Here is a 22072-nt window from a genome sequence, read left to right on the forward strand (position 1 = left end):
YTCAGCTGACAAGACTGAGTGCTGCACAAGGTGACTTATCACTAACAGAGTGAGTTGCTACTCACTAACTGCAGTTTCTATTGGACTCGCTGAGACAATTAGGCCAACAGCCAAGTTGGAATTTGAACTYATAAATGCAAAAGGCTGCTTTTCTAGAAATTGCTCAAGTGCACTTCGAATTACAAAAGAAAATCTCTACTTTCTGTGGCAGAAGAACTTCCTAGCTACGCAGCACTGAGCTTTTCAAGGGAACACTTTGCTCTAGATAACTGCTGTCAAGTCACATCTAAGCAATCATGTAATTCCATGAGTACAAGCTCTAAAGTCAGTTTTCCATGAATTTGTATCTCATGGTTTCACTGCCTGCTAATAATTCATAAGCTCATACTACAGCTTCCTGCTCAAGCAGTTCCTCAGTCTGTCCCATCCTACCTAACCTATTTTCAGACACTGCCTTGTTGTTACAGCTAGCCAAAATTAGCCAAGAGAATCCACAGCAGACAAACAGCAGCTTCATTTAGTCTCACTGATTTAGGAAACTGGACTAAAAATAATCTATCCTCTACATACGTATTGTAGCTGCTGCTGTACTGCTGGGAAACATCAGGAAGAGAAAGTTATTTTATTCTGAACATGTCCGCTCGGTCTGAGTAGGAAAAAATAAATACACACACACACACACACATATATATATGTACGTATTTTTTCCCCCTGCAGGAAAAACTTCAGTGAGCCTAAAGACACATACGACTCCCTGGATCTGATACTGCCTAATTCAAGAGAACAATGCCTTAGTTACTTCCAGAGACTGGCTTCCAAACACAAATAAGACTACATTTATACATTTATCTGGAAAGTTACTATTTAAATAGTTAAGTAAATCTGACCACAATTATTGGGACAGCCTGCTAATCTCCTCAACAAAGAATGGACAAAAGCAACTTGCTTCAATAGAAGAGGCAGTGGTGGTGACTCTTCTGTGTTCACAGAAGTTACCCAGGTTCTGTTTGGCAGCATTTCCAACCAGTTCCTAAAAATAAATGAGAGATTATTTGTTTCTATAGAGTTCTGAACATACAAGTGGCTGAGCTAAACTTGTTTTAATGAAAACATTCACTTTTATCAACTATTTACTTTCCTTAGAGGTTGCAACAGAACAGCTTTTCCTGGGCAGTCTTTTTATTTAAAAAGCCATTTATTTTATTACTTCGTGACAACCTCACACTATARAAACTGACACCTAGGAAATTCCTTTTGCTACAATGTGCAAGCTTGATTCTCCACTTGTTCATTACCTGATTACTTGTTGACTACCCACTCAAAACGACAAAAGTGTTATGCTACTCTGAATCAGACCCTTATAACAAGAGTACAAGTCCTCATTTTAAAACAAATTCCTCCTGATGTATATTCACAAAAGTGAGAGAAGGGCTTATAGATCACACAAGTGGACCTAAATTAATATCAAAAATTTCACCAAGCGCCCAAAAAGGAACTTTGTTACCACTCACATTTATGCCTAACCTCACCATGCCTTACAGCTGCTGTGCTCAATACATCAAATGTCAGACACATCTGTTAACTTCACACRTTCTATTAGTTTCTCATTGATATTTAAATAAATGTAACATTCACTGAAYTTAAGCATACTGGCAGAGAATAAATTAACCCACAAATTAGATGGCATATTTCTAGTCAAGGCAAGATTACATGGCTATAAAACCTTTGTTCCAAAGGTTTCTTAATCCAATTCTTTTTCCAGCTATACTAAAACTAAAAGCAAAATGCAGTATAAACTCAATCTTTCCAAATTTGTGCAATAGGTTAAAAAGKTTTATAAAAGGATTTGCTATCTACTCCCTCTCTCCTATGCAAGACAGGCTAAATTCTGAGGGACACTATTAATATCCAGCCCTCCTCCTCTTTCTTCTGTGATACTAAAACCTGTTAAGAAAGAGTCTGGGCCAGATCTGTAGCTAGAATGTGATTAAAAWCAAAAGGGTTTGGTTTGTTTTACCCTTAGCACAGAAACTCTGGCCTTTTATAATTTTCTCTKAACTGTAATCTTCTCTATAAGCTTTTTTAATTGGATTATTTGTTTGTAAGACTCTAAAGAAATACTGCAGTCTTAAAGCCTGGAGATTGTAAGCCTCAAATCAGGTATTTACTTTGTAATGTGTTGAAGTGAACTACACATTTAAGGTCTGATCTACACAAATGCACTCACCTGTGTAATCCCACCAAGGTCTGTGGGACCACCTGGTAAAGATCACTGCTACACAGAAAGGTTTGAACAATCATGTCCTTCGTTTGTCTACTGTACGAGCTGTGGAATTTGTATACAGGGCATCCAAGCTGTTCTTCATAGTATGCAAAACAAAATCATAAAGTGAAATATGTCAAAAGCTAAAATGAGTTCAAGGACAAAAAACAGGCACCTTAAGTTTACTGAAAGTAAGTACAGGCAGTACCAAAGATTAGAGTAACTGAATTAATTACAAACTGTTTTCCTCTGTTAGCTGCTGAGCACTTCACTGTTTTGGCATGATGAATGCTTTGAGCAATGATTCATGAAGAGTTGCTCATACTAACAACGAGTCTCCATGAGAATTTTTGACATCATCAGGAGTCAGCAATCAAGTCTATAGAAGGCCAAAATTTTGGTTCTGCTTATGACTCTGTGAGAAAGTTCTGGCTAAGACAGCAACAGCAAAGAGTATCTCAAACCTCCCTTATACTGGAGCACCTGCAGAAGGGTAACACCTAAAGGACTCACTTAAAAYGGTGAGCACAAGGCAAGGGAGAACGGAAGCTCTCTTTAGTCACCTCCAATCAAATGACTTCTAGGGAGACTAAGATGAAGTTGCCRTCATTGTGCTGAACCCAAAGGCAAAATATCTGGCAGATCAATCCCTCCTGTATTATAGCTATTCTGTTTGTTACAGGACATGAACTATGCAATTAAGCTCTTTTTTTCCCCACTCACAAATGTATCTTTATTTGTATTCCTGACAGAACATAAACTCTGGATCAAAGTTCCCCACGTTTCACAACAAACCAACAGAGAAATCCTCTCTGGCAACTTGCCRAGATGACTAGCGTCAGTGCAGTGACTGACATGGCAGAGCAAAAAAAGGTCTGTGGTAGCACAACCAGAAACTTTACTCTGCTCAGCTGTGTTCAATTTGGTAGCTATTCAAAGAAAGGATGACACTTCAGAACACGCATACACAAAAAGGCTACTCTTTAATGACTTCCTCATTTTGTCTATGCATTTAAGAATGTATGGGACACGCTGAAGTCTCTTACAATTTCCAAAGAACCTTGATCTCTTCATCTAGTCTCAGAATTGTGTGCTTTGTGGGTTTTTTCTTCTTCTTTTGGCAGGGCTTTCGCAACCTTTATTTATAAGAACAAATCCTGTCACCAGATCTCATTTGTCTATGACTATTTAACACACTGTGACAAAAGCCTATGCTGTAAGGCAGCGAGCATTTACTAGAGGACACTTCTGAAGAATAACATGGTGCCACAGTCTCGAGGGGGTTCATAAAGTATTTGTAGAGCAAGTCAGCCCTCCAAAGAGCAAAGGGCAAAAGCATTACTAATGCACACTTGAGACTTCTGTTCTAATGCTGTGGTTTAAAGTGCTGAGGGCGTTGCTGTGCTTAAGAGATTACTTCTGCTCTCTTCACCCCACATTTGCCCCTCCACCCCGAAGGTAAGCTCTGTCACGTACTGATTTGCAATATACGAAATGAACAGGGAGATGATGCTAAATGGGGGTGGGGGCTGGACACGGAGTTTCTCCTAAAAAGCAAGCAAAACCTGTAATACCCAATAAAGCTACAAGATGAATGCATCTGAGAGACACTCCCAACTCTCTCAAAGTCTGTGACTCACATTCATTCGCAGTAACGCAGCTTTGCTGGCACAAGCAGTATTATTTTCAATGTACGTCACACTCAGGCGGTTGCTGATCTGCGAGATACGGCTGGTGCCAGGGGCGTTTGGGTGGCACCGTGAGCAGTCACGCTCGGGGTGGAGCAGGATGCAAACTGTTCTGTGCCAGGCGAGCAACCCTACCTGCTTGCTCCTCAGGCGGAGGTTGTAGGAGAAAAGATGTTGAATTAAAAGCGGCAAATTTGGCTACTGCCTTCCCCCACCGTTTCCTTTAAAGATACGGTTCACTAATTTTCCTTTTCTTTCTTTCTTTAGTAAAGGACAATATGCAGATAACTGGAGAGGGGGGGCTGTTGCCACATTTCAATAGAATAGGAATTCAAATACAGAAGGGCATTTTTACAACTGGTATCGCGCATTGTTTGGCACGCTTGTGAAGCAAGGAACGGGAAAGGGGAGTCGCACGTTCCCTTGCCCCGCGACGCCTCTTCCCGGCAGGGTTCGGCAGGACACCCAAGCAGAGGGCTCTGCTCCCGCAGGGCCGGGGAGGCCGCCCGCTCACAAGGGCCCTCGCTGCTCCGCCAGCGCGCGGGGGCGGCTGCGCGCGCCACACACGCGCCGCCCTTGCCCCCCGCCTCGCGGCTCCCCAGCGGGGAGCGGGGCCGGACACGGGCCGGGGCCCTGCCCGGGGCGCGCCCCGCCCCGCGCGRGGGCTGCCCCGGCGGCGGTTATGGCGGTTACGGCGGTTGGACGCGCGCGGGGAGAGGCTGTGGGGGGGGAAGGACGCCCCGCCCTCCCCGCTATTAATAGCGCGGCKGCGGCGCGGGGCAGCCGAGGACACGGCGGCGCGCGCTTAAACGGGCAGCGCCCGCTTAAAGGGGCAACGCCGCGCGCTCCCGCCATGGCGCCCCGAAGGGCCCAGCCCCTCCGAGGGGCCCTCCTCACACCTTGGTYTGCCTCCACCGGGGCTTGTGGGGCCACGCTGTGCCCTTCCTCCCCCTAGGTTTCCATCCTTCCACAGGAATGTCTCTTTCTTGGCTTTTTGCTGGAGGGGGCAGCTGGGGTGGCTGTGAGGCCACAGTGGGTRGGACGGCGCCACCAGCACATAGGGCCTTGCAGTGCACGGCCTCATCCGCGTTTCCTGATGCTAGGGATGAAGAGGTACCTGAGGGACAAGAAACATGCCGAACTCTGTGATTTGATCCCTTCTCCACCAGTGTTGCCAAGAGAGATGGCCTGATGGAGAGGCCATCCCCGAGGGCTCCGGGAAGAGCTCGCCATTCTCCCTTCGGACCCTCRCTATGATCGAGGCCTACAATAACCCACGCAATGGCCCCCAAAGCCTTCAGAAGCCTCCTAGGATCTGCTAAGGCCAAATCTATAAAGCCAGATCTATAAAGCCACTGCCCTGAACTCCCGTCAGTGCCAGGAATGCCTCACGTTATTTTCTTTCTTACCTTACGTGGTCCAGCAGACAGACCAGACCCTTCACTAGACACTGCCCTTAACAACACTAAGGCGCTGCAGCATATGCCCATGGACACTACCTCCCCATCCTGGCTGGCTGGCTCACACGCTAATTCCCCCTTCCTGCAGGTTAAACTCTTCACCCAGCTTCAGTACAAGTGACTTTGGAGTCACATTTACAGAAGCAAATGCACAATTGCTAGAACACGCTGACAACCAAGGGCACATTTTTACATCTGCTTCCACCACACAATTCCGAACAGCTATGGCACATTTAGCCACACGGCCTCAAGCACAGCCCTTATTTCTCATTTTGTCCTCCACAGAGGCTTATCCATGGAGCCAGCAGGCTCCATCCCTGGCTCATGAATGGAACAGATACCTTCTCCTTAGGGCAGAGACACAGGCATCAGCAACCGCAGCCTCTGCCAACGGCAAGAGAGTTAATACTGCCTGTTGGGGCCACGTACATCTCATTTGAGAGCATCTGAGCTGTTGTTCTGCTAGTGCTCGTTAGAAGTGGCCTCTTCTGGCCAACATTCTTTCACAGCGCTCTCTGCCAAGCAACAAACAACATTTCAGCAAGACACACTATTGTGCAAAGCGTGAAAACATATGCCATAAAGGTTATGTTGTTATTCTATCCAGCCACAGATTACCCTTGTCTCCATCAAGATGCTTCAGAGGAACATCTAATTCAATTAAAGGGATCCTTTCATTTTGCAAGTTGTGTACATACTTTGCAGATGCATCAGCACAGCTTGATCGCTGCCATGCATGCTCACAACAACACACCAGAGCCCACAACGGGAAAAGCTAGAGGCAGATGAATTACACATTCATGGTGAACACAAAAGTGAATAGGCAAACTACTGAGACAGGAAGTCCAGAGCAAAACAAAGTGACTTAGACTAAGCAAACTGAGGAGGAAGAAAAAGGGCCCTCAAATCTGGGAGGCTAAATTTTACCTACTAAACATTCAGTTGTCTGTAAGTGAATGGGGAAAGATAAAAGGAAGAAGGGAAAAGCGCCCTTAAAAGGGAAGGAAAGTAACAGTGTTACAGCGTGCCAGGACATGGAGAACATGAGGCAGAGTGGGACAAGCGGAGGGTTGCAGTACTAGGACAGCAGGACAGCAGGCAGTGCCTGCACCCACAAACAGAATGCAGCAGAGCATTGCACAGCAGCAGGGTTAGAGATGGAGGCTTCACCCTCCTGCYTTTGGTTGTGACTCTGGGGTGGGGTAAGAGAGGCCTCCCATCTCCCACAGCCCTCTTCAGATTTGTTGTTTTGGGAATGCCAAACCTCAGGTGCACAATTTTATTCCAGGCAGCTCCTGAAGTCCAGTGGAAAGAAATGCAAGCGCTGAGCTTGACCTGAGATTCCAATTGTRCACCTAAAATAAAAGGACGTTAATTAATAAACAGTTTTGAAGCAGTTGACAAAAATTGCCAAAGGCTAACTATGAAATATATGGTCTTCCCACTTAAAATCCACCACCTTACTCAGAAGGATGCACGTGGCAGGTCCGCTCTTCTATGGTGCTTAGAATCCACGAAATGGCCCATTAAAACAAGGGACATAATAAATAAAGTGGGCAAAAGATGAGCAGAAATGAGACTGGAAACCATTAGACTTTTTTAAACAACTGTTTCTTAAGACAGAAATAGTTTTTAGCTTTCTGAAAGCATCACCCATGATCTAATCTAAGGAGGGTTTTTGCATGTGCTGTGCTGTGAAGAACACACTGTTAAATAGAAGAGTTTGGCAACTTGCAATACCTTCACCTTTGAACCAAGGCACTCTGACAGCCTTCCAGCATCAAGATCATTTAAAATAGAAACTGGAGGTCCAAAACCAAAGCTGCAATTTTATTCCCATTCTGACAATCCCACCAGAGCTTTCAGTTTGCACAGAAAGGTTGGCTGCTTTTCCTGAAGCCCGAGAGAGAAGCCAAAAGCGACACTGCAGATCAGCTGCTCACAGTGCCTGCAGTTCTGTCCCACGGAGTCCAGCCTCCAACAGCTACAAGCTGGAATCAAAACAGCTTTCCTTATGGAAATACCTGGGCAGAGTAATATATGAACAAACCTACCCCTGTGCTAACATTGGGCTGTGTTTAGCGTCAGCAGAAAACAGATAAATATGTTGGCAATCATAAATTCAACAGAATTAGATTAAACCATTTCCACATATTATTTCACATGTATGTTTGAATAATTCAAACAAACATTTCAAGATGGATACAGCAGCCAGCTGGCAAATGAAACAAAAATACTGGGGAATTGGTCTTTAGGCGTCCCCAGCGCTCAGGTTCCAGGCAGTGCTGTCAGTAATACTTAACGCTCACATACTCCCTGGCTGAAGAGATACAGGCTAAGAGAAAATCACCATTTGCAGCATAGGAAATCTTCTATCAGCAGCAAGGTTTGTGATGGTACCCTAAAATCTCAACTCAAGAAAGGGTGAGAGGTCATTTGGAGAAATTACTTGGAAGACATTTCTGCCACGAAAACTAATTCCCAACCCCCACAGATGGGAAACGTCTWTTGGACTCAATGTAGCAGGGTAAGCCACTAGAGAGATATCTAGTTGCTAAGTTAAAAATAGAATTGGATTGCTTTGTTTTCCTTGCAACTTTTTGTTTCTAGTCTTGCGCTCAAAAGCCAGACCCCAGTCGTGTTAACACCATCTCTGTTGTAYTACCAACCTTGCCTGGGCTTCGGCATGAAGTAAAGTGAGGTGAAACACAACAGGACTTCAAGCATGATCAGACACCCCTAGGAGACCTGCTGCACAAGGCACCGTTACAGGATCCGAGGCCTGAAAGTGATTTGCTCTCATGCTGCACGGAGGCTCAACACAGACTGATACAACTGATGAAGAAGCTGCAGTGAAGAACCCGCTCCAACAAGCCCCAACCAGCAGCCGTGCTGAGAGGGAGACACTGAATCCCAGTGCGTGCTCAGGCTCCAGCCAGCCAGGCACAGAGGCACACAGCAGGACACCCACCAGCACTGAATTTCACTTATTTAGGTCAGGATGCCCAGTGAGAACCCCATGAGGGTTTCTGCATGTCCCGTGTGGTGAAACCCTTGCAGACGCATGTAATCCAACCAACTTATTTTTTGTAATATTCAGCTTCTTTCCCACAAACTGTATGTCCCACAGGGGTTAAACAGTGCAGCAACAAAGTTAAAATAGACACAGCAAAGAGCATAAGACTTAAAAATAGATGAGGAATCCAGGAGGCAAAGATACAGGAAGACGTCCCTGGGCCTGGCTGCAAGAGCTCCACAGAGGGCTTTGAAAACAACCCATGAGAATCTTGCCCCATTGAAGTCAACATGGATTTAGCCAGTATGCAAAACTGGGCCAAGACTTTACCAGGAAAGATAAAACTTGGACTAGACCAAGTGAATGAAAAGTCAATAGAAACACAGTGGGAAATGATGAGAGTCACATGCATTACACTGAGCGGGGCGTGGTGGCCCCTGAAAGAAGTAGATATGAGTTCAAGGCTGCCTTTACGCAAGCAAGTCTGATAGCCTTCAAATTAAAGTATTTAGAACAAGATATGCTTTTGTTCTGCAGGGATACCCGCTTCCCTCTCCCCATGGGGTTTTTGAGAGAAGGCAGAGCTGCCTGAAGCCTCGCTGGGTTTGAGACTATGAAAGTTATTCACTACAAACCCTTAGTCTCAGAGCAGCATCGCAGCAGGGCACTTACGGGCCAAGGGAGCGCAGTGCACACTTGGACCCAACGCACAGCTACCCGCAGGACTCACACCTCTTGTGTGAAAGGGCTGCTTTAGGAGGCTTTCTAACCTCCACACCACACAAGAGGCTGAACTTAGTAAGAAAAGCAACTCTGATATACTGCTGTAGCAATTCCTCAAGCGTGTATTTGCGTATGTTGACACTTCTCAAAGGAGGGCTGTTGAGCAGTAATGCTGGGAAATGAAGCATTGCCTAACCCTGAAGAGTAACCACAAGAACAGAAAAACAAGTGTTTCTGCAGCTGGTGTCTTCCTCCCATAGCTCTAGTCTCTAACCTTTTTTTTCTTTTTTTTTTTTTTTTTTTTTTTTTAATTTCAGAAGTCACATGAAGCTCTATCTTGCATTCAATGTTTTAAGATCTATGTAAGCTTGTAGTTTAAAAGGCTAGCAATTACTTCTAACCCCCCAAAAAGTTTGACTGTTGACAAAACACAAAACATATCCCTTAAAAAAAAAAAAAAGAAAAAAAGGAAAAAAAAAAAAGGAAACAAAGCCTTTCTGCTAGGTCTTTTTCCAAGCTTGGCTCTGCAGGTTCAGCAATGCACTAAGGGACAATARAGGCAGCATTAGCATCACTCACTCCTCCCCAAGCAAAGGGGAAACCTGGACAGTATCTGAGGTAGGGAAGGAGAGGAAGGTCTGCTGGAGCAGGTGGCTTGCGCTGCTCTCTGCGGCGAGCAGCAGGACACGGGCATGGCGGGCAGAGGCTGCTGCCAGCTCCTCTCCAGCGAGGCGGCCGCAGCGTCACGGGTGCCGCTGGCCCATCCAAGCGGCGGGTCAGTTCAGCCCACGCTCTGCTACAGCCTGCAGGGCTGATGCACCTCTACTACAGAGCCTGCTCTACAGGCTGGGCTGGCAGCCAGCAGGGCTCCTGCCCATTTACACTCTGACATTTAATCAGCTGGAGAAGAAAGTTGGTCTAACCAGAGAGTCTGCTTGGCTGCATTTCAGAGGCAAGCTAGAAAGGAATTGCTTATTCCAGCATTTGAGCTCAAGAACATGACTGGCCCAGGGTGTGTGGCCAGAAGTGACCAGGATCTGAAACTGACCTGGAAAACTCTGATGAAGAATCACAGAAACCTGTAATGTTGTCTCAGAGAAAAGCATCAAGTCTTCTTGTAGCTGGTGCCTTTGCTGTTAAGATTTTGGAGGATACATGGCATTGCCTTGGAATAAAGGAAAAATAAAACATGACTCCTGCATTTGCCTTGATTCTTATTCCAGATTTGGGCTCAACCTACCTTCTAATTTTGAATGAGGCAAATAATCTCCATCCCTGGGAAGACAACAGGTAGGTACGAGGCATCTTGAAAGTATTAAATTTACCATGTGTACATGGATGAACCATGAACCAGGCACAGCATTTTGTTACAGCACTGGCTTCACAGCACGTGAATCTCAGTAGACTGCCTGAGAAACGCAATTCCCAACTGGGAATAAACAGCAAATACAACTGAAGAATCTCCTGGGAACTCAGTTCCACCTGAATATGATGCAAGCCCTTTGGCAAATAAGATATTCTTTCCCTTGAACCACAGAACAAGACAGCAGGAATGAGACTCACCAACTAGTCTGGCTTTTGTCCGTAAAAAGAGGAAGTGACAGAGTCCCACAGGCTGAGAGCATCTTCCTTCACTTGTGGTTCCACATTACAAGCTGGGAAAAAGGATCATCTCCCAGACTCTACCCACAAGGTACATCCCAACCATGTCCTGGCTAGATTTAGTGAAACTACCTTTGCAGTACAGTGCCTAGAAGACAATAAATAAGTTTTTACAGTCTCAAATGAAGTTAGTGTAGTGTAGAATTCTTCAGTCTCACAGACAGTCTCACAGAACAGCAGGCACTTAAGGTGACAATTCAGCCTTGAACTAACTAGCTGTTAATGATTTCCACTGGGGCTCATACATAGACAAGATGTAGGCATCACAGGGCAGGTAACTAGCCACTTCCTAGAAGCAGCCACTCCAAAGAATCACCTGGCCGTAACCCTGCAGCAAGTATCACCTTACACAACCAGAGAGGCCCATACGAGAAAAGGAAGTGTAAAAAAGAGAAAATGTGCTGTAAATTGAAATCCAAAAAAAGCACTCCTGGGGAACCTATCCTCTGTGGGAATGGGGTGCAAACACCTTCGCTCCCACTCCAGGAGAACCGCAGCAACCTGGCAGAGCCCCCTTGCCTGCACCACGGATGCCCCGGGACACCCCGGAGCGCTCAAGCATTCTGCAGCTGAACCACGCGTGGTGAACATGGAAGAACACATTCAGTTGGCCCCCTGGCCCTGCAGCCTTGGCAATTAAGGTGCTTGCTGCCCTCCCCATCGCGGCACTGCCAACTGAGCACTGGTGGCAGTATCAAAAGCCTGGGATTTGGGCCAAAAATCCTCAGCTGCTCCTTAAATGAACTGTCAGCACCAGGTCCCAAATYACATTAGCCCATGCAATAGAAGACAACACTCCTTGAATCTGCAATTCCAGCGCTTGCAGGATTTGTTTTCATTCCCAGGTTCCAGCCCTGCAGCAAAGCATAGGGTGGGCAAAGGCCTGTGCAGGTGCCACCCCCATCCCACCCCATTGCTCCCTGACAGGGAACCAACAGCACCAGTTCAAAGCCACCGTGTGTGGTGTCCAAGTGCCAGGGATGGATATCCACTGCATGATCCAGTCCTCTCTCAGCCACACAGAGTCATTTAAGGCCAGCCCAGACACCTTCCCACTAGCTACATGTCCTTAAAACCAGATACGGATATTCATGTATAATCTGGAGTTCACTTGAGATGCTGTTGCTATCGCTGTTCTGGCAGCGTTACACAAGAGGATTTCACACAGGGTTTCACAATTTCCTAAATTAGCTTCTGCTAGGAGTGCAAGTGGGGGATGTGGAGGAGAAGAATGCAAATWCTTGCTGCAATGAACGTGCTGTGGCACAAGACCACAGCCGTGCAGCAGGACATCCGAGCCAACTGCAGGCTAAAAGAAAATATTAAGGAGCAAACCATCACTTTGCTTATTTCACACCTCAGCTAGCATTATTACCACTAGAGATATTTGCCCCACGCTGCTGTGTTCCTCAAGGACAGGAGGAAAAATAAAGGACAAGATCTGTGTAAAACTCAACCAAGAATCTCCAAAGCACCTTTGCTCCTAAAAAATTGCAAGCTGCTTCCTGCTCTTTATCTCTTACCTTTGCACTGTTACACATACCCCAAGTTCTTCATACACTTCTAATTTATTTCCTTACACCTCCTGCACCCTCCCTCCAAGACATGAGAGGGAAAAGCCCTTCGTGGAGCTGCAGTCCGGCATGCCATTGGTGCCAGTCCGCGTTCCTGCCGAGCCCRTCCCAGGCAGAAGCGGCTCATCCTCCCATCCCTTCTCGCCAGCTGCCGAGGAGCAGTGCTGCTCTTTGCCCACTTCTAGCGAGGGAGATGCACTGCATYACAACCTGCATGCAGGAGATGACTCAGAGCATGCTATTCTGGTCTTGAGTTTACTGTTTCTCTGAAGTCTGTGAATCCTGGAAAGAATGGCTTCCTTTCCTAYGTGACAGCCCAGCTTTGTAGCGAACATGCAGTGAAAAGGGAAAAAGCAGCGAATGTRTTTTTGTTAGAAACTATCCACTGTGGTCTTAGAGCAGGACTTGCTCTTGGGGTTCCCCTGGCCAGCAGCTGGGTTAGGCAGGAAAGAGGGAGGGAGCAGGCAGAAAAGACTCCACCCCAAGTTACTAGTCCATGGAAGGTCTGTAGATAGTTTCATACAACACAGAAAAACACTTRCTTGTGCTTACAGTAGCAGAAAATGAACCTTATGCATTCCTTGCTGCTAACAGTGTGGAACAAAACACATGCAACTCTTGATGGACAGGACAGGGAGCACACCCGCTGCCCTGGCACAATCTCAAAYGTTGCACACCAACTCACCTGCCACAAGTTGCTCCTTTGTATTAAGTTTACATATGGCCTCAGGATCATCAGTCATGGCTGTGTCATTTTGCTCCATCATGAAAAACTGCAAGAACAAAAGTATCATTCCTCAGCAACCCTCAATAGAATTAGTCTGAAACAGGAACAATTCCCCAAAGTGACCGATAACTTAAAGGTTCAAGATTGTGAGAAGAGCTAGAAGACCTACAGCTCACTAGAAATCCCAAGGGCTCATGTCACTTTTGGTAAGTGACAGTAAAGGCTTAAATTACTTGGCTGTGTTTTAAATCTCTACCCACAGAGATGAGGAAAGCACCCATCACACTGGCCTCATGCTTTTAGGTTTCCTGAAGGATGAGGAATGCAGAGCCTGTACAGACAAGCAGAAACAACAGGCAGGATTGCACCTTTCCATGAGTAACATCCCCATCAGAGGAGCACAATGTGGCTGTGAAGGAGCTGACCAGTCTTCCAGTTAAGCCAGTTCACTTTGACATCACATAAGCCAGGGTCATTTCTCTATAAATACTGAACCTGTACATAATGCCAGTGATTTCTTGGAAGGCCATTTCCTTGCCATGGGAGCATCACTCAGAATTACTTAGGGCCTAAGGTGGCCTCCTTGCCTCAGCAGCAGGCCTCAGCTCCAGGGCACATCTGCACCGCAGGGCCAGGCAGAGGGACAAACGTAGCAGCTGCTCAGGCTCTGCACTAACACTCAGCCCACAGTAGCCCCGAGGCCCTGCTGCTTGCCACAGCCGAGCTGGAATTTCTAGCTCAGATATCCAAAAACAGTTCAAGAACAGACTGCAGAGACTCAAGGGTTTAGTCAAGAGAAGCAGTGAGCCCCAACCCAACGACATTAAGCCTCTGCCCTTCCCACTTGGCTCTTTATTCTTTTCAGATTCTAATTTTTGTTTCCTAAAATACTTTGGGGGAAGCGCTATGGCAACAAGCACTCAAAACAAAGTGACTTCCTCTTCCCACCAGCCTGCCTGTGACTAAGCTGCCAGCTACGCTAGGCAAAGGGCAGCTTCCGGGGAYGGACGAAGCCCGAGATCAAGCGGCAGGCGCAGCCGCCACACCATGAGCCAGCCCCAGCTCACAGCGGGTCCCACCAGGGCGGGCACCTTCCCAGGGCTCGGCTCTCACAGCATCAGCCTCTCCCACTCCCAAAGCTGCTGGGTCATCCTGTGCTTGCCCTGAGGGACAGACAGGCATCAGGACCCTTCCTCCTCCTCGCTCATCGCAGTCACTCCCAGCTCGCTGTGGGACAGGAGCTTTCCCCTCCTGCACGTACCTCCTCTCCAGGCTGTCTCAGACTCTGCCTGGGCAGCTGCAGAGATGGGAAAGCCCCTGTGTCTCCTTTAAATGGCAAGAAAAGCAGCAGCTGGGACCATCCTTGTGGCAGAGACCACAGCAGAGACCACAGCCCCATGCTCCCTCCAGACCCGCTCCCCCAGCACCTGCAAGGCACCTGGAGCCGTCCAACAAAGCTCAGCCACCTGGGAGCTGCAGCAGGGCTGCAGAAGTAGGGACTGGCAGTGTTCGTCACACACAAATATACTCACCAAATGCAGTAAAGGAAAAACAAGGACATCTCCCAAAAGGGACTCCTACATCTGATCACGCTTAGCAGCATAACTTGAATGAGCCCAGAAAGACTTACTCATAACTTGATGCTTGCAAAGACGCAGAGATACCAGATCTGCTGCCACAGCAGAAAAACAGCACCAATCCATGTTTGTTAAACAGGCCCTTTCTGAAGACTATAGAAATGGTTTCTCACTATCCTGACCTGAGTATTAAATGGTCAGTCTCATCTTGTTAATGAGGCACCTGTGCAATAGCTACAGCAGAGAGATAAAGCTTCACTTGGTGAACTACAGCATTTGCTTCTGTAAAACAGTCAAGCACCCAGCATCCTCCCTTCCAAGTCAAGGCATGGAGCTCGCTAGCTCACAGCAGACCCTTTTCTTGCTCAGACCCTCTCTACCACGTATTGCACAGGCTTTATCTGCAGTTGGGCCATTTGCTTTCTGCAGCACTTGGCATCTCTGGAAATGCACTTGAATGTTACGAGGGGGASACAAAGGGGCTCTATGCATCACGGCTCCTCCCGCGCACCATGCTCAGGGCCGGAGCACAGGGCCTGACCGGGGCTTCATGCCACCCCCGAGACAGAAGCACAGCAAGTGTTCTGCATGTAACTGTGTCAGTCACTACCAGCCAAAGTCCCTGCGGTCATCTCCAGAAAAGATGGAGTCAGACCAACAAGAAGTAGGATACAGGATGTATCCCCCAAAGACAACTTTGGGAAATTCAGAAATTCAAKACAGAATTAATAGGATGAATTAGTTTTCCAAATTCCAGACACTGCTTGACTATCTCAAAGCAAGTCTTAGCCAGCTTTCCATGTGCTTCCTCAGCATCTTCCTAAACGTTTTCGTCATCTGGATGCTCAACTGACAGCTCTGCATACACGATACCTGCTTTTTGAGCTGCAGCCAGGCTGTGCACATTGGCTCCAGCCCCAGCTTCAGTGAGAAGGTCCCGGTTCAGGAAAACACTCTTGACACTGGTGGGCCTTAAGGACACAGCTATGGAGCCAGGGACATGGCTAGGAGGGCCTCAAGCACTGCAAGGCAATGGCAGCCAGGTGGAGTCACAAAATCTCACTGGCAGCAGCACACAGGCTAGAAGGTAGAGCCTCATTTAAGGCAAGTGGCTGGTGGAATAGCATAAACAGGAATGCAGGAAAAGGAAAAAGATTTGCTGTTTGTTTTGTTTCCTTGTTAAAAACGAGGTTGTCTCTGCCAACTGTCAAAATTTGTTTCCTACTGAAAGGAAAAATTAAATCAGGGCTGTGACCCTCTCCTCACCCTCAAGCCTTTTTCTTGATCAGAGGCTGCCAGACACAGAACCTGGGCCCTCCTCCCTGCAGAGGAAAGTGCCTCTCACCACAGGTCACTCCTGGGCACTGCCTCAGCACCAGCACACAGGCCTCCACTCCTGCCTCTTTTGCCTGGGAAATCMTCCAGCCTGCAGAAAACCTGTTGTTCAGAGGAAAGCAAAGCAAAAAACCTCCTTACACGACCGCTCTGACACACAAAGGCACCTCACCCCAGTGGGTGGCAGGCAGAATGAGCATCTTCTGACTCCTGCTACACAATGCTAACACCTTCCACCCAAACAATGGCTCTGGGTGCCATATTTAATATTTTCAATGTATAATCACTAAAACATTTCCATGTGTTATTAAATACCTCTATATGCTAATTCAACTGCCTGCACAGGATTATTTCTGAAAGGTATTGCTGGTTACAACATTCAAAACACACAGCACAAAACAAAATCCAACTCAGTTATTAAATGTGGGTTTATAACTTGCAAACAARTGCTGTCATGGCAGCATACTATTAGTGCTACGGGTAATTAAATTTGCATCCTTATGTGGCCTGTACAAGATTTCTGTTGCAAATATCAGCCTTCACAGTGCCACAGAAAAATTAGGCAGTTGTGGCAGAAGGTTAGAAACAACACCTTAAATGAATGAGCACAGTTATATATTCATGTTAATGCCTTTGTCTGGAGACTGAGCATGAGACTTCTGTATTATGGGATAATATCATAGCAATTGGAAAAGCACCACCCTTGTTCCTGGGGGCAGCAAAGGGCTTAGCTCCCCTCAGAGCATCCCACTCACTGAGGAGATTTATTACCCTTGGCTTTGCTCTGGGTTTGTGGGGAATGGCGTGGCATCACGTCACCGGCTCCCTGTGCTGTGTTGGGCACTTGTGCTCCGCAGAGCAGCACGCATTGCTGAGCCGCCCGCGCTGCCCCGGGCGCTGTGCCCGGACAGGCTGCCCCTTGTTCCGCTTGGCRCACCCCGCAACACACCAGCACGCACATGGAAAACCAGGAAAGAAGCCCACATTTCMCCTAGGGAAAAAGCGGTCCTTCCTTGCCGGCACAGAGGGAAGCAACTGCAGAGATCTGGGGGTTCAACTGCAGGTGTCTGGCCGGGGAAGGGGAGAGAGGGTGAGGAGAGCTACCCACACGCTGGGCTGGGGGCTAAGGTGGCCACTATTATACAGAGCTTTCGCACCCAGGCAGAGACCCCAAGTTAATTCTGTTTGCAGTTTGCAGATAAGCCTCTGTCCTAACCCCAGATGACTATCACTATATGCTATGTACTCTTCCCTGATGAATGTTACTGTACTTGTCTTCTTAACTATCAAGGTTTCTTCCTAATATACAAACCACCAAAAGGAAGGCAGAATCTCTGCTAGCCAAGGATCATTCCAACCAAGTTTGTGCACCTACTTGCCTGCAGTGAATAGCCTATCACCCCACTGATCTAGCCAGACCACCAGCAGATTCTCATTCTTCAGAATACAGGAATGCCAAAAACAAAGATCAGTTTTGCTACCTAATAACCTAACTAAGACTAAATCAATAAGCTTTTAAAGTTATCTGTATTTTTATTCTAGATACAGTCCAGTTGCTTGACTCTTTTTCTGTTTGGTTTCCCTGAATATTTGAGTAAATGCTAAATGCTCTGAAGGGCAAACTTTAAAGTTTATTAAAAAAACATTTGCTGAGAGTAAATTCTAGCTTGCACAATTGGTTTGCAACAGCACAAATTACAGATTGGAAATCCATGTTGCTCCTGCTATATTCAGGAAATGGAACTATTCCATGAATTGGGAAACCAACCAGTAAACTGCAGATTTTCACTATTACCTGTCTAAACAATCTATAGACCAATAAGAACTCCCTAGCAGTCTATGACTGTGAAGTCTATGGGTGCAGTTTCCCCATCAGTAACTGTCCTCTAGTCACTCACCTACTTTAAAGGGCCACCTATGAAATCATTTGTTTAACTTGTGCTGACAAATTTGATTGAACTTGCAGAACAAGCTCAAAGCATATTAAGCAGGCAACAAGAAAGAATAAGCCTGATTTCCATTAAAAAAAAAAAAAAACCCTAAACTAGAGAGATCTAAATCTTGCAAAGGAATGGGACTAGATTTTTCCCCTGAGCAAAATCTGTGTCTCAACTGGATCGGTTCCTATCTTCTAATGAGATCCAGATTGTCTTTCCTTCAGTATGAATACCTCTTTATGCACTTGCTGTCATCTCTGAAATCTTATGGGCCAAGTGCCTTTGATGTCATCAGGGTAGGAAACAGGATGGTGTACAAACAATAACACTAAAGGGTCATGAGAATTACAGCAACCATCTCACTAAACACTTAAGGGAAGAGAGGAAGAGGTTTTATGGTTTGTCTCTGCTGAACAGTTCAGTTTGCATCAAGCAGCTATTTGGTAAGTCTGCTTTACAGAGAGAGCACATGCTCCTCCCTAGACATGGGATCATCAGCTGGAATGACAAATGTTGGAAATGCTAAGGGCAACTCCTGGGGCAAACCCTTACTGTGGAAAATCTTTTCCTGATCCTGGTAAAGTCTTAGCAAGCCAGTGTCAGTGACATGATTGGTATGGTAAGCCTCTCCTCAGGGTTATTATGGGATTTCAAGTGTTTACAGCTTAGACATCTCCCAGTATATTCATATAAGTGGAAAAAACTGTCCCAGAGCTCCCAAAATGCTCACATCACTCACATCACTCCTATAGTACTTGTCTCTTCTTTAGAAGAAATGAAACTCCTTTTAGGTTATAAGGAAGGAGTCTCAGCCAGGAAATTATAAAATGAAGAGGGTCAAAGATCTCTGTGCAAAGGTTCCCAAATAAGCAACACAGTTTTCAAAACCTCTGTGCACCTAAAGCCCCAGAAAAATGGAGAGTGTTGCTCTGCTGGGATGTCCTGGGAGACAGGGGGGACTTGTGGGCCCACTCCTGGCGCCAGCTGCTACTCCTATGTTCAATAAAATGTACATCCTCTCTCCCACTGCTTGGATTTCCTGGAAATATCCCTGAATTTCTGCACAGTGCTTAGAATGGAGATGATTCCTATACTTCACAAATTGAGTTTTGCGGTAGTTTGATGACACATTTCTGCAACTGCTCTACTTCATTTAAAGATGAGAAAAGTCTTCTGTATCAGGAACTGACTCAGACAGGAGAAAATAATGTAATCTCTAGGTAATGCCATCGTCATCTAGTATTACCAGGAAAAACAAACAAAAAACATCAGAGGAACTTGAAATCTGTCTCCACATGACAACATCCAAACTGCTTTACTSTAATGGTATAAACTGATCAACTGTGTCATTCAAAAGTATTTACTTTCCAGGYGTCAAACAATATACTGAAGCCCTTTTCTATCTATATATATAAATCTTTTTTTACCAGTAGCTGGATATTTCTGACTATACAAGCACCAGATTCTTAAATAATACACAAGGGTAGCACAGTTCTCATCCCAGAACAACAATGTTGCCTGGCTGTGCTGCAGAAAACAGCTTTCTAGTTTATACTAGCTTCCCATGCGGAACAAGTTTGGGAACCTATGAATTGCTATGGAATAAACACATCCTTCTCAGCCAAAAAAAAAAAAAAAAAAAAGAAAAAGAAATCTGGATTTAGGTATCTGTAAGGCTGATATGCACACTGCAGGATGCTTGCTGTAAAAATTATGAACAGCCTTAAGACTGTCATGAAGATGCCAGATGCCAGCACAGTGGCTAAGGAGCAAGAGACACAGACCAGACATCAGTCTTTACTGGTAGCTTGAATACACTGCAAACAAGGGTAATAAAGAAGAASGGGAAAGAAAAGGTGAATAGGGCTTCATAAACGTGTTCTGTTTGGAAGGACCTATATAAGCTCTGTATTTATGCTAGCACACGTGTTAAATACACAGGAGACACAATGATTGAGTTTACAGCAGTTTAAGGCAGGGAAACACTGCACGTTCACAGATGAGAAAAAGGTTGGCTTAGCTTATCAGGCCCTGCTTCGAGGAGCAGGATTATCTTCTGCTTAAATCTCCTTTGCAGAAGTGGCAGTAAAAGCTCCCGGCTGCAGGAGAACTGATAGTGCTGCCAAAGGAAAAAAATCTCATCCATTCAGGCAAACTTCATGTTGCTGCCAAGAAATGCAGAGCAGACCAGCAGTCAAGGAAGCCCTGGCAGGAAGAGCCAAAATGGAGCACTGCTCTTGGAGGTGGGATCAGGGAAAGTGACCTCCACGCAGACTGTCCCCTATCCCTCCCTATCACCTGGACCTATGCCCAGGTGCTGTCCAAAAGCAGTGCAGCCCCATGGCCACTCTCAGCATGGCTTCYTGGGAGAGCTGCACAACCTCTGGCAGTGCTGCCTACGCCCAGCAGGTAAGACACAGATTTGATCATTTTAGTTATTACACTTTGACTTGSGCATGTGCCTGGTGGATATGCACATATCTGGTAGAGTCAGATGGGTAAAAATGCTGCCTAAACACAGGAATAAAACGAAGATTCACCACKTAGAGCTCAGTTTGTAACGGAGATGAGCTGTGTGCAGATAAACACCTTAACTTGCTACGCTTGCTTAAACTCACCGTGCTTCTGCCGTGGCCTAGGTGGAGCTCCTGTGGTGGGATCCTCTGCAAGTCCTCTGTCCAGCTTGGATCAGGAGRCACCAGTGCCACACGCTCCTGCCCAGAGGTGGACGGGGTTCTCCCAGTCCGAGAGCAAAGATAGGCTCTCGCATGCTGCTGAGATGGCTCCCGTTCTCCCAAAATCCTCTTTCCAGCTGCAAGAGCATTTTGGGTTACAGCTCRTTTCTTCAAAGGCTCTGGTTAGGGAAACAAACAAATATACAGGCCACTTGAGACTGCAACAAAAATTACTTTCACTTGATATCTCACAGCCCATAGGAAGATGCAGACACACCAACAACCACCCACACACATTCAGACATTTTTTCACCAATTTCACCTCAGTTCTGACATCGGAGAGCTGTGAAAAACCCACCTCAGTCTGTCCATCTGCCTTTCAGTCAAGCAGTACCAAATTAATTTCTCTCTCCTCTGTCCTATTTCCTCTACTGGTTATGCTTTCCTCTATGTTTATGCTCCTTTAAAAAAGAAAAAATAACAAAAAAAGATCTCTCAGAGATGATCAAAATGACAAGACCAAAGCCAATATTAAAATGAGCTAAACATATCTCAAAAGAAAGACTTAGTGGGACTAAATCCAGTGGAAGTGATTAGTTTCAACACAGCCTCTGGCTTCATCACTTTCTGCTTTGTAACTGGCAAAATCTGACCCAAATCCCAAGCTCCTGTTACAGAGTCTGAAAAATTTATCATTCTTGTATTTTAGCTTTCCATGTCTGACATACTTAAACCAGGGCATCTTCTATCCTCCTTTTCCCTGATGAAGATTATTCAATTTGATGTTCTTTTTAAAAGAAGCAACTTTCCAGGTTCTCTTGGACCTGGCTTTCATACACCGCATGAAGACCTGGCTTTCATCATTTTAAGTTCTACGATTTTTTTACGGCAGGAAAGCCAAATTTTCCCAAATTCTTAAGTTTCTATACCAACAGTTAAAAAAAAAATCCTTTCCCTGGTACAGTTGCTGATTTGTTATGGTTGGATGTCTCGGGAGCACTGGACACGACATATTATTCACATGCTTGGAAGTCTATGAATTGACACAGCCCTACAGCTTTGCTCTCCTATAGCACACAGACAGTAACCTCATGAAAATTAGAATTTTCAGAAGAGTAAAAGGAGGATGAAAAAAGAAATTCAAGAACTCAACTCCTTGACTCAGCTCTGTGTCGCAGTGATGTGCTCCGCTCCTGCCTTTAGGTTTTCCAGTCTGGAAAATCCAGTCTCAGAAATGAAGAAGCATCATGTGATTAAGAGGCACGTGGGTGCCAGCACCAATGCCACCTGCACACGCAAAGCTCAAGGGAGCTGCATGATGGAGGGAAGACAGAGGCATCCTATATGTGCCGGWACACACAAGTGCATATAGATTTGTTCAGGAAAGTCCTGATTTGCTCTATGGAGCGTCAAGAAAGGCTAATAAATGGAAAAA

At 46.0% G+C, this 22072-nt stretch overlaps 1 long non-coding RNA gene across 1 annotated transcript; it reads right to left on the minus strand.

Annotated features, from left to right (window-relative positions):
* Positions 1 to 975: 975 nt before the first annotated feature.
* LOC112958541 lies at positions 976 to 6755 on the minus strand. The gene is made up of 3 exons (XR_003251442.1): positions 6676 to 6755; positions 2228 to 2360; positions 976 to 1030 (listed from the first exon to the last, which is right to left on the minus strand). It is a non-coding gene; the product is annotated as an uncharacterized LOC112958541 (long non-coding RNA).
* Between the last annotated feature and the right edge of the window lie 15317 nt (positions 6756 to 22072).

This window comes from Nothoprocta perdicaria, unplaced genomic scaffold (genome assembly GCF_003342845.1).
Source record: "Nothoprocta perdicaria isolate Ctin4 unplaced genomic scaffold, notPer1 scaffold_113, whole genome shotgun sequence".
Classification (NCBI taxonomy): Eukaryota; Metazoa; Chordata; class Aves; order Tinamiformes; family Tinamidae; genus Nothoprocta; species Nothoprocta perdicaria.